The sequence below is a fragment of the Oryzias latipes genome, chromosome 21 (assembly GCF_002234675.1).
Source record: "Oryzias latipes chromosome 21, ASM223467v1".
In the NCBI taxonomy this organism is placed as follows: Eukaryota; Metazoa; Chordata; class Actinopteri; order Beloniformes; family Adrianichthyidae; genus Oryzias; species Oryzias latipes.
Window position 1 is genome coordinate 28,398,820 of NC_019879.2, and position 13,646 is coordinate 28,412,465.

Genomic DNA, 13,646 nt, shown 5'->3' on the forward strand with positions numbered 1-13,646 from the left:
GGGCTTGGGTGTGGGGGTGCGTGGTGGGGGGGTGGGGTGGTGGTCTGGCTTGGCTTGGGGGGGTGGTCCCTTTGCCTGTGCTGGGGGGGGTTGACGGGGGGCGCTGCTCGGGGGGGGGCCCAGCGGCGCTGGATGGGCTTCCCGTCTACACCTGGGGCTGGGATCGGCCCTTCCCTGGCTCTGGGGCGGGACGGGACAACCCTCTTGGGGCCCCCGGTCGCTCTGGGTGTCATCCGCTTCGGCTGCGGGGTCTGGGGGTGGGGTGGGGTGGGGGTCTTGTCGGCCCTGTCCTGTGGGGGGGCATTCTGGGGGAGGGGGGGGGGCACTATTGGTACGGGGCAGGGGGGGTTGACGGGTCGGGGTCTCCGCTGAGGCCATCGGCGGTTTCCCCGGCCGGTTGGCTGCCTCGGTCCCGTCGAGGCCTGACCAGAGCTCTTCTAGGGCCGGCGTTTGGGGGTGGGGGCCTGGGCTTGCTCCGGGGGGGGCCGGCGCTTTCTGGCTCCCCTCTCTCTGTGTGGGGGTGGTGGTGCTGGCCTGGGGTGTCTGCGCCTCCGGGGGTGGGGCCCCGGGGCTGGGTGGGCCTGGCCCCCTTGCTGGGGGGGGGGCGGGGGACGGCTGTTTGACCACCGGGGGACAGTCTATCATCTGTCCCCAACTTACCCCCTTCCTCATATAACCTCATAATAGGGTGAGGGGGTGGGGGGCTTAGCCTGCGATGAGCCTTGGGGGGGGGGTTTACTAGGCAGTGACCCCCTCCTATGGTTGCCGTATGGAGTGGGCCCCCCCTCTTTCGGTTTTATTTGCACCTTAGACATGTAGGGCCCTTGGTAGGGGGGGTGCTTGGACATCACTGCCAGCAAGCAGCGGATGTCCTCCTAGCACCCTACCCGCCAATTTTAACCGCACCTTAGACATTTAGGGCCCCTTGGTGGGGAGGGTGAGGGGACGTCACTGTGAGTAATCAGGAGACGTCCCCTTAGTGCCCTACCCGCCAATTTTAACCGCACCCCCCTTAGTACACACACCCCTCCCCCCTCAATATATACATCCCAACATAAACACACACACATGCACACACACACTCTCTCAAACACACATACACGCACACACATTTTGCAAGGAAGGTGGGACCTAGGACCATCTGTCCCCTGCCTCTTCCCTGGTGGGGGGTACGGGCCCCTTTGCAACGGCGGCTGTGTCCCCGGGGTGCTGGCTTCCTGGGCCCGGCGGTGCTCTCTCCGCGCGGTGGGGGGGTTCACATTACATCTGAGCCGGGGGTGTTCGTGTCCCTGGGGGGTGGGTTCTGGTCCTTGCTCCTGAGTGCTGGGCCCCGCCAAATTTCCAACTGTGGCCGAGCCTGGTCGGGCCATATTTACAACACCCCTTGTGGGCCCTCTTTTTTCCCCGGGGTTCCCCCCTCCTGGGCGGGGGCGGCGGGCCCCTGCCTCGCTCCTCCCTGGACCAACCGTTGGCCGGGCGGATGGCTGCCTGGAGTGCGGAGTGGGTCTCCCTTGGGGGGTCCTGGCCCGTACCTGGGGTTGGGGCGGGGGGATGCCCGGAACTCCTGGGTGGTGGTGGGGTGCTCGTCTGGGGCTGTGGGCGTCCTTCTCCGGTGGGGCCCTGCGTTGGGTTCTCCCGGCGCGGCGGGGGGGCTGCTCTCCTGGTTGGGCTGGGGCGGCGCCCTCTTTCCCTCCGTGCCTCCCTGCTCTCTGGCTCTGGGGGCCTTGCGGCGGCCCTGCTGGCCCTGGCCTGGGTGGCGGGCTTGGTCGCCCGGGCGGCGGTTGTTCCCTGCCGGTTCCCGTGTGGTGTTGGGGGGAATCCGGCTGCCGCTGCTGGTGCGGTGGGGGTCTTGGGGTGGGGATGGCTGGGCACTCTCCCTCCTTCTTTTCACGTTCCACCATCCATTTTAGAAGAACATAAACACTCACCTGAGCACAGGTGTCAGCTCAACAGACTGAATGACTGAAATATTTCACACTAGTTGGTTTTAAGGCATAAGTATGCGTGTGAACACTATCTGTTTTGTGTACATGTCGACAGGTGGACATTTTTGCAACTAACAAGTGTGTTTATAACATTTGAGTGTGTGTGTGGACAGGCTCCGCCCTTTTTTTTTTTTGTTTTTTTTTTACATTTGAACCTTACCATAATGATTAACAACCATTAAACTTGTTGCTTTATGCTGCTTCATGGTCTTATCCCCTTTCCCCTCCTATTATCACCCCCTACCCCCCCTCTCTCTAACGTCCCTCTTTCTTCTTCCCCTCTTTCCTTTTCCGTCCGGTCCAACACCAAAGATTTTCAGACATGTTTGAAATTAATAAAGTTTGGCCTCAATTACAAAAGGGGTTTATTCAGACATACCTTTGGTTTGTCTGAAGATTAATAACCCCTCTTGTTAAAGTAAAATATGTCCAACCCAAGAGGCCCTCAGCTCTCATCTGTCTGCCTAGCTGTTGGACAGGACAAGTTAAAGAAAAAAAAAAAAAAAAAAAAAAAAAAAAAAAAAAAAAAAAAAAAAAAAAGGAATACCGGATGAAATTCTGACAGACCAAGGAACCAACTTCACCTCTCGGTTGATGAAACTGTTCCAACAGCAGCTTGGCATCACTGCCATCAAGGCGACACCGTACCACCCACAGACCAATGGCTTGGTGGAACGTTTCAACCAGACCCTGAAGAGGATGCTGCAGAAGTTCGTGAGTGACACAGGGAAGGACTGGGATCGTTGGCTACCATTCCTGTTGTTTGCTTATAGGGAAGTCCCACAAGCTTCAACAGGCTTCTCACCATTCAAACTCCTCTATGGCTGGGATGTCCAAGGCCCACTGGATCTCCTCAAGAAGAGCTGGGAGGCCAAATCCACAAAGACCTCAGAAAGGGGTGTGATCCAGTTTGTTCTGGAGATGAGAGAACGGTTGGCAAAGTACAGGGAAGAGGCAGAAGTCAACCAACGAGAGGCCCAAAGGAGTCGGAAGACGTGGTACGACCAGCAGGCCCGTCACCGTGAACTCCTACCAGGTCAGAAGGTTCTGCTACTTCTTCCCTCTTGTACCAGCAAACTACTGGCAAAGTGGCAAGGGCCATACACCATTCTCCGCAGGATGGGACCTGTCACCTATGAGGTGCACCATCCTGACAAAAAGAAAGAAAAGCAGACATACCACGTGAATCTACTTAAAGAGTGGAAGGAAGGTGCTAACCATCCAACAGAGAAGTCTTTGCTAGTCAGAGCTGTGAAGACTGAGGAAGACTTGGACTCTGATCTGGGAGCACTGACTCACTCAACCCCTCCGTCTCTGTCACATTTACCTCCGGAACAGACTACACAGATAATGGACTTATTTCGTGAAACGCCATCTCTTTTTTCTGCACAGCCAGGAAGAACTACACTCATTAGCCATTCCATACGGCTCAAAGATGGACGACCAATCCGGCAACGGCCTTATCGGGTACCACAGAAGTTGGTGGGAAGGCTGAACGATGAGGTGAGGAAGATGCTGGAGCTAGGTGTCATTGAGCCGTCCAACTCAGAGTGGAGCAGTCCGGTGGTGATCGTTCCCAAAAAAGACGACTCACTGCGGATATGCATCGACTTCAGGAAACTGAACGCCGTTTCGGAGTTCGACGCATATCCAATGCCGAGGATTGACGACCTGCTGGAGAAGATCGGGGCTGCTAATTTCATCACCACTCTTGACCTATGCAAGGGTTACTGGCAAGTACCTCTCAGCAACACCTGTCGACCATACACGGCGTTCAAAACACCTGCTGGACTGTTTCAGTTTACAGTTATGCCTTTTGGTCTGCATGGAGCACCAGCCACGTTCCAACGGCTGATGGACAGGGTGCTGCAGGGATGTAACCACTGTAGTGCAGCCTATTTGGATGACGTGGTGATCTACAGTCACACCCGGGAGCAACACCTAGATCACCTGCGTCTGGTCCTGAGGAAACTACAAAATGCAGGCCTGACCTTAAACGTGAGCAAGTGTGAGTGGGCCCGGAAGGAAACTCGTTACCTGGGGTACCTGCTGGGAGGTGGTGAGGTGCGTCCGCAGGTGGATAAAGTTGAAGTTATCCGCAATTGCCCTCGACCACGCACCAAGAAAGAGGTACGCTCCTTCCTGGGGTTAGCTGGATGGTACCGGCGGTTTGTCCATCAGTTCGCCACCATGGCAGCTCCTCTCACTGCCCTTACAGAGAAGAGGCAGAAAAACCCCGTGACCTGGACAGATGAGTATGAACAGGCTTTCCAAGCATTGAAAAATAAATTGTGTTCCTGTCCTGTTCTCAAGAGTCCTAACTTTGATCAAAGGTTCCTCGTCCAAGTGGATGCCTCAGCAGTCGGACTTGGTGCTGTCCTGGCTCAGGGAGACCCAGGTGAAGAGCGACCAGTCCTGTACCTCAGTCGGAAACTGCAGCCGAGAGAGACAAGGTACTCCACTGTGGAGAGGGAAGGACTTGCCATTAAGTGGGCGTTGGATAGCTTGAGGTACTACTTACTTGGCAGAGAATTTGACCTTGAGACAGACCACAGGGCCCTGACATGGATAAATACCATGAAGGACCACCACAACCGGCTTACGCGCTGGTATCTGGCGCTTCAGCCGTACAAATTTAACGTACGTCACCGTCCCGGAAAACAAAACATAGTGGCAGATTTCCCTTTCCAGATTGCCGCACATCGCCAATCTCCCAGAGGAGGGGGATGATGTGACGGTGTAGAACCGTCAGCTGCCGCTGCAGGCGCACACGCATGCACACACGCTCGCACACATACACACGTGCGCATAGACGCGCACGCTCGGACCCGGTAACACGTCATTTACATCAGCTTACCCTTTTCATTCCGTCCCTATCCCTCTGCAGGTAGCCCTGGGTGCACACTAGGTTGCCGACTCACCATCCCCATGCATACATTAACACGAAGCACACACGACGCCAACATTAACGTTGGTTTGTTTACCCGGAAGTAACCCGGTAACCCGGAAGTGGTCATGGACACCCTGGGTCATGTGACGCATCGGTCACTGTTTGTATTTATTTTTATTGATGATTATTGTTATTTTTCTGTACACGACACAGAATGTTTAGTTGAATGAAACTGTTTATTTCTGTAGGTTTATTTATGTTGTTGAACAATGCAAACACTTCTCCCTGTTTTCTCTTTGGACTGATGGAGAGCAACGCCCAGGAGGAGGGGCTTACCACTTAAAAGAGAACCAGATACAGCTGTCAGTGTGGGAGTCTGAGTGGAGAAGTTGGAGAGTCTGAGAGGAGAATTTGGAGTGTTGGATTGGAGAAGTCTATGTTGGTTAACCTTTGTGGAGCAATTGGTGTGCTCTGTTCTTGCATTAAAGTCAAGAATACTTTCACCTTGGCGCCTCTGCCCAATCATTCCCTGGTGGGACCCACGACACCGCCACTCTTCTAACGCGAGTTTTATGGCCAAGAGTTCGCGGTTACCCACATCATAATTACGTTCTGCGGGAGACAGTTTACGCGAGAAGAAGGCGCATGGCTTGAGTTTGCCCGTAGTGTCTTCTCGTTGGGATAGGACAGCACCAACCCCAGACTCAGAGGCATCCACCTCCACGACAAACTGACGTCGAGGGTTGGGCTGTATGAGAATGGGGGCGGTGACGAACATTCTCTTAAGATTTTCAAAGGCCGTTTGAGCCTCAGGACTCCAAATAAATGGCTGGTTAACTGAAGTGAGTTTGGTAAGAGGGGCGGCGAGACTGCTGTAGTTCCGAATGAATCGACGGTAAAAATTGGCAAAGCCAAGGAAAAGTTGTAACTGTTTACGTGTACTGGGAGTCTCCCAGTTAGTGACTGCGGAAACCTTGGCCGGATCGGGACGTATATTGCCAGCTTCAATAATGAAACCGAGAAATGAGACCGTGGAGACATGAAATTCACATTTCTCTGCTTTTACATAGAGTTGGTTTTCGAGAAGGCATTCTAGAACCTGACGTACATGGATGGTGTGAGTCTCAGGATCGGGGGAGTAAATGAGAATGTCATCGAGGTAGACGAAGACAAACCTGTTGAGAAAATCGCGCAGGACGTCGTTTACAAGATGTTGAAAGACTGCAGGGGTGTTCGTAAGCCCAAAGGGCATTACCAAATACTCAAAATGCCCCAGGGGGGTGTTAAAAGCAGTCTTCCACTCGTCCCCTTCTCTCATACGAACCAGATCATACGCGTTCCGGAGATCTAGTTTGGAGAATACCCGAGCATCTTGAACAGAGTCTAAGGCGGAACTAATAAGAGGCAGGGAGTATTTGTTTTTAACAGTGATCTGATTTAACTCATGAAAGTCAATGCAAGGTCGCAGGCTCTTGTCTTTCTTCTGGACGAAGACGAACCCGGCACCAACGGAAGACGAGGAGGGATGAATATGACCTGAGGCGAGAGATTCATTAATGTGTTTCTCCATTGCGAGTTTTTCAGGACCCGAGAGATTAAATAAACGGCCCTTGGGGAGAGCGGCGCCACTTAATAACTCAATAGAGCAATCATAAGGTCGGTGCGGGGGTAAAGCACCCGCCTTACTTTTGCTGAAAACAGCCTTGAGATCGTGATAACGGGAAGGTACCTTGGAAAGATCGATTTCTTCCATTATAGGATCATGATCAGGGGAGACCGCAGGGATGGCGGAGCGAAGGCAGTTTGCGAGACAGTGAGTACTCCAATTGATGATGTGGTGGTTCACCCAGTCGAACTGAGGATTGTGGTGGCGAAGCCATGGGAAACCTAAAATGACAGGAGACTGAAGAGATTGTATGATATAGAATTGAATGGCTTCATGGTGGTTGCCGGAGGTGATGAGATGCACAGGCCTCGTGCGGTGGGTGATGCGGGTAAGAAGTTGGCCACCGAGGCTGGCTGCTTTGACAGGGTGAACCAGCGGTTCTGTGGGAAGACAGAGCTTGGACACCAGAAGACAGTCAATGAAACTTTGTTCAGCTCCAGAGTCAATGAGAGCCTGACATTCATGAGTGCGAGATTGATGGCTAAGCTTGGGTGGTGTGGAAGCGTTCGGCGGGCAAAGGGGACTGGGAAGTTGTGGGTTTTCACAGGGAAAAAGGAATCCAGCTGGACTGTGACGGCATCGTGGCTTGCCATACTTTGCTCAGGAAAAATGTGAAGTATAAACCAGCCATTATTATGAGGTTTGACAATAGAAAGCAAAAGGCTGCTCTGCTGAAACAGGGCAGAAAGCTGAGAGGAACAGATGTTTATATAAACGAGCATCTTACAAAACACAATGTTGATATAGCAAAACAAGCACATAACCTAAATAAAAGCGGAAAAATACAAAGCACCTGGACAACTAACTGTAAAGTGTTCATCAAGCTGAACGGGAGCCCCGAGGAAGCTAAAGTGGTGTTGATTAGGGACATCAAGGATCTGGACAAATACTAAATATCATCTGATATTTATGAGCCTTCTGGAAATTGAGGTAATACACTTACACTACACTATTCCTCAGATCAAATGTCAATACAACCTCAACCGTCAGCACCAGGAACACAAAACATAAATTCTTATTCTGATCAATTAAGGATGGAAGCATTGGATTACACTGATCACAATTTACAGGACAAGGAATATGACATTGACCCAATCAACCATTTCTTCTCTGCCATCACAGATAATTGCAGTTACTACACTGAAGAGCATTATAATGTCAACATTAAATGTAAAGATAAGTTTTCACTTGTTCATTTCAATAGCAGAAGCATGTATGCAAATTTTGATAACATTAAGGAATACTTGTGCAATTTTTCACAACGTTTTAGTGTGATAGCAATTTCAGAAACATGGTTCAATGCAGAGAAGGGAGTTGAAAACTTTAATTTGGAGGGTTATGAACTCAGATACTGTAATAGACTAAACAAAGGTGGTGGAGGAGTTGCTCTATATGTGGATAAAACTCTGCATTTCAGAGTAGTGACTAGCATGACAGCTGTTGTTGACAATATGCTTGAATGTTTAACAATCGAAATCTCTCAAGAAAATCAAAAAAATAAAGTTGTTAGTTGTATTTACAGAACACCTGGCTCAAATATGGATATGTTTACAGGCTGGATGGAGAAAATGTTTGTGGATAAAAATAAGGTAATTTTTGTATTTTTTGTATTTTTGTTTTTTCTCCTCCCCCTGCAAAAGAGTGCAGACGCTTTTTTCCCTGCTCCTGCTGCTTCCTGCTTTATTTGCTTTTTAATCATTTAATTAATCATTTTTAATCATTTTACTTCTTCCACACATCCTGGAATATCAGACTGGTCATCCTTTTTTGTGACTTCTACCTATACAAATCAATATTTTTGACAAGCCAGCGACATGTCCGGAAGAGGAAGAAAAACAAACTCCCACTGTGAACGCTGTCTGATCTACCAACAAGAAATAAAAGAGCTACAAACACGGATATTTACTTTGGAAACTGAAAATGGACTTCACAAGACCCTTCCAGTAACATCGGGTGGTAAGAAGCCTGCTCTTACCACAAACGAGAAGAATAACAGTGACATAGACCTGAGTGATGTTGTGTCCTTTCCAAAACTTTGTGCGGAGGAACTCTGTGTTAAGCCAAAGCGTAAAGATGACAGAACATCCGAAATAAAGCTCACAAACAGATTTTTACCCCTAACACAATGTGATATTGAAGAACACAGTGAAATTGGACCACAGAGAAGGAGTCATAATGTTGGAAACAAAGCACAGGCAGAAAGAAAATCTGTGCCAAACGTCAAGGTCAGAGATACGCTGCTGCTTGGAGATGGCGCTATCAGTGGAGTCAGCCACAGAAGAATGCAAACTTTATGTTGCCCAAGTTCTACTGTTCCAGTGATTACAGGACTCTTATCTAAAGTCTTGTACCAAGGAGTTAAACGAATAATCATCCATGTAGGTGCTGTCGATATCAGAAAAGAACAGTCCGAACGTTTGAAAAAAGACTTCATCAAGTTATTTGAAGAGATTGACAAAGTAGAGGTTGAAGCATTCATCAGCGGACCTCTTCCTAACATCGATGGGGTGTCACTCAAGTTCAGCCGTCTGTTTCAGCTGAACAATTGGCTCTCCAGAGAGTGTGCTTCCAGAGGATTGCATTACATTGAGAACTTCAATACATTCTGGAAGCGAAAGGACCTTTTCATGGGAAGAGGCCCACACCTGAACAGAGGTGGAGCAAGAGAGTTAGTGAAGAACCTCCTCCAGGCTCTGGGGCATAGAGGCCAAGGCCCTGAAAAGGCAGTAAGGAAGGACCGAGCCAGTGCCCCAGGAACCACAGCACAACGGCAACAACAACTACCTCCACCAACACCGGTCAATGACTTGGATCCGGCAGCACCAGCACCACAACCACCTCCACCTAAGGACTCAGCTCCACCAGCATTACAGCAACCACCTCCATCTAAGGACTCACCTGCACCAGCACCACAACAACTACCGCCAGCTAAGGACCCAGCTGCAGAACCACAACAACAACCACCAGATTTGGCCCCAGAAATTCCACCATCTGACCAGCTGTGGGCGCCCCCTGCTACGTCTACTCCCAATGAAGACTCACTTTCCTTTTCGTCCCCCCCACTTTCACCCATGGCCCTACCTAGCCATTTTGATAGCCTCATCAAGTCAGGAATTAAGATGGCTCCCCTAACACCTGTGAGCCTCACACCACACAGGAGCTCTCCTACCCCTCCAGCGCCCCCTCCTCATCCTTCACCCAAAGTCCCTCCAACACGGCCTTCATCCAAACCCCCTCCAACACGCCCCCTCCGTCGTTCACCCAAATCCCGTCCAGCTCCCACTCCTCCCGGTCCATCACCCAAACTACCCTCAACTCAACCTCTCCTGCGCGCCTCTAGACGTGCTATTCCCCGGAGCTAGGATGAAACGGGCCCCCAGTGTCCTAGGAAAGGTTATGTCAAACTGGGGCCCTGTGATGAACAGCTTCCTTCTGGTGCTATACCTGTAGTTGCACCACGTAGAATGCAAAAAAGGGCAGTTAGATTGTCCAATCAAAGAAATCTAGTTCACATCCCTTGCAAGAAGGTTTTGACCAGTCCCAAGGAAACTAATCTCAAACTTGCTGCACTCAATGTCAGATCTTTATGCAACAAATCATTTTTAATCAATAATCTTATCTCTTCTTTTAATCTTGATTTTATGTTTTTAACTGAAACATGGCTTGACAAAAACACAGGAAACATAGTTCTAGTCGAATCAACTCCCCCCAACTACAAACATGAATCGGAAATACGAGAAAATAAAAAGGGTGGAGGCGTTTCTGCACTGTTTAGAGATAATATTGCAACCCGCAGACTATCATTTGGTGTGTTTTCATCATTTGAGTATGTGTCCTTTAAGATTGAGTTAAAACAAACTCCTCCCTTACTCTGCATAGTCATGTACAAACCTCCTCAGCACAGCCAAAGTTTTATTGATGATTTCACTGAAATGCTCTCAGTTGTGTGCACAGACTTTGATGGTCTAGTCATTACAGGTGATTTTAATGTTCATGTTGATAATGTCAATGACAGAAATGCAAAAGAGCTCAATGCTGTCCTTGAAACCTTTGGTCTAATTCAGCATGTGAGTTGCCCCACCCACAGCAGAGGGCACACTCTGGACCTGCTCATCACAAGGGGGGTTACTATTTACAATGTCAGTGTGGTTGATGTCGCCCTCTCTGATCATTTCTGTGTATTGTTTGACCTGTCTGTTGCTCCCAAACCACCGCCTGGCCCTGCAGTTGTCCAAAGGAGACAAATAAATGAGAGCACTAGGGCACAGTTTGTAGAAATGATAAACCCTGAAAACGTCTCTGGTGCCAATGTTGATGAAATGCTGAATTCTGTTACTTCTAGCATCTTGAATGTTCTGGATGCCATTGCCCCTATGAAAGTTCAATTGAGAAAACAGACAGAAAGCTCCCTGGAGGAATGATGATCTAGTCAGGGCACAGAAACAACAGTGCCGCAGAGCCGAGCGAAAGTGGCGCAAGTCAAAACTCCAGGTTCATTATGGAATATATAAGGCGGAGTTGTACGCTTATAACCAGATCTTATGCAGAACAAGGGAAAGGTACTTCTCTGAAATAATTGGAAGTTGCAGCAGCAACTCTCGTATCCTGTTCACAACAGTTAACAGATTAACTAACCCTCCAACCCAGCTACCAATAGAATTGGTTTGTACACCTAAATGTAATGAGTTTGCTGTATTTTTCAATGACAAGGTTCAGGGCATTAAAAAAGCCATCAACTCCACAACACATATAACTATCGAACGGCCACCTACTCACTCTAAGCTGACTCACTTTATACCTGTCACTGACCAAACTGTCCAAGAGACCATCACCCGTCTGAGCTCGTCTACATGCTGCCTTGATGTGTTACCCACTAGATTTCTAAAGTCTGTCTTGAACAGTGTGTTGCCATCAATTACTCAAATAGTTAACATGTCTCTTCAATCTGGAATATTTCCAGAGGCCTTAAAAACTGCAGTCATTAAACCCCTCCTGAAAAAGAGCGGTCTTGATCCCACTGTACTGAATAATTACAGACCTATCTCTAATCTGCCATTTTTAGGAAAAGTCCTTGAAAAAGTTGTCTACCAACAGCTCACTGACTTTCTCTTATTAAACAATTCGTTTGATGTTTTCCAGTCAGGTTTTAGACCCCATCATAGCACAGAAACTGCTCTTATCAAGGTAACCAATGACATCCGCCTGAACACTGATGATGGAAAAGTCTCTGTCTTAATCCTGCTAGACCTGAGCGCTGCCTTTGATACTGTTGATCATGGGATCCTTTTGCACAGACTCCAAGACTGGGTTGGCATCTCTGGATCTGCCCTAAGTTGGCTCAAGTCTTATCTAGAAGACAGGAAATATTTTGTTGAAATTGGGAGTTGTGTCTCAGACTACATGGGCTTGAATTGTGGTGTGCCCCAGGGATCGATCCTGGGACCCCTTCTGTTCAACCTCTACATGCTGCCACTAGGGCAGTTAATACGCAGTAATAACATATCTTATCACAACTATGCAGATGATACTCAGATCTATGTGTCACTGACAACAGGTGAATATGGGCCGGTGGATTCTCTCAACCACTGCCTCCAACAGATCAGCGCGTGGATGCAGAACAACTTTCTCCAGCTAAACTCAGACAAGACCGAAGTTATTGTTTTTGGCCCACAGAAACAAAGAGAAATTGTCAGCAGCTACCTTCATTCTCTGTCTCTCAAACCCTCAAATCAAGTCAGAAATCTAGGGGTAATCATGGACTCTGACCTGAACTATTACAGCCATATCAAGTCAGTAACATCAGCGGCATTTTACCACCTGAAAAACATTGCCAAAATCAAAAACATAATCTCAAAGCGAGACCTGGAGATACTTATCCATGCATTTGTCTCCAGTAGGTTAGACTACTGTAACGGCCTGCTCACCGGCCTCTCCAAACGAGCTGTAAAACAGCTTCAGTACATCCAGAATGCTGCTGCTCGAGTCCTGACCAAAACCAGGAAGTATGATCACATTAGTCCTGTGCTCAGGTCTTTGCACTGGCTCCCTGTACCTCAAAGAATAGACTTCAAAGCAGCTCTGCTTGTGTACAAGTCTCTCCATGGCCACGCACCAAAGTACATCTCTGACATGTTAGTGCCATATGAACCATCTCGTACTCTGAGGACCTCAGGGGCCGGCCTCCTGTTGATTCCCAGAGTCAGAACTAAACAAGGGGAATCAGCGTTTCAATATTCTGCAGCTAAAATCTGGAACAGCCTCCCTGAAGGCGTAAGACAGGCCTCTTCTGTGTTCATGTTCAAATCTAGACTTAAAACATTTCTGTTTAGCCGTGTATATGACTGAAAGGTCCTATCTGCACCTTTCTTTCCTTCCTTTCTTTTTAAATCTTTTTTTTTTTCTTCCTTTTCTTTTAAAGTAAATTTTATGTTGATTATTTCTATGATGTATTGTGATTTTAATGCACTTTTCTGTTTTGTGAAGCACCTTGAATTACTTTGTGTACGAATTGTGCTATACAAATAAACTTGCCTTGCCTTGCCTTGCCTATGTGGGGATTTTAACATTGACCTCTTAAATCCTCATAAGATTAAAGCAGTTGAAGAATTTATTAATACCATGTACAGCATTTGCTTATTTCCAAGAATTACAAAACCAAGTAGGATAACTGCCAGTTGTGCAACATTAATTGATAACATATTCTCCAATGACACTGAAAATAAAACAGTTAATGGGTTGCTAATTAATGAAATCAGTGACCATCTTCCAGTCTTCACAGTATATGATAGTAGTTATGTCAACCACAGGTTGCATTTCTCAATGGGATACAGAAGAATTAAAACAGAAACCTCCATCAATGCATTTAAAGCTGAGCTACTTGAGCATAATTGGGATGTGATTTATCAAAAAGAAACTGTTGATGAGGCTTATGAATATTTTTTGAGGATATTTGGTTCGATGTATGATAAACATTGTCCAGTTAAAAAGTTCAAGGAAAAAATTAAGTATTTCCATTGTCCATGGATTACAAAAGGATTGCAGAATGCATGTAAGAAAAAAAATACTCTTTACAAAAACTACTTAAAAATGAGAACAAAAGAGGCAG

General features: G+C 48.0%; 1 long non-coding RNA gene across 1 annotated transcript; it reads right to left on the reverse strand.

Moving 5' to 3' along the window:
• Positions 1-3,962: 3,962 nt before the first annotated feature.
• Positions 3,963-5,110, reverse strand: LOC111946736. The gene is made up of 3 exons (XR_002872477.1): positions 4,843-5,110; positions 4,308-4,446; positions 3,963-4,228 (listed from the first exon to the last, which is right to left on the reverse strand). It is a non-coding gene; the product is annotated as an uncharacterized LOC111946736 (long non-coding RNA).
• Positions 5,111-13,646: the final 8,536 nt, after the last annotated feature.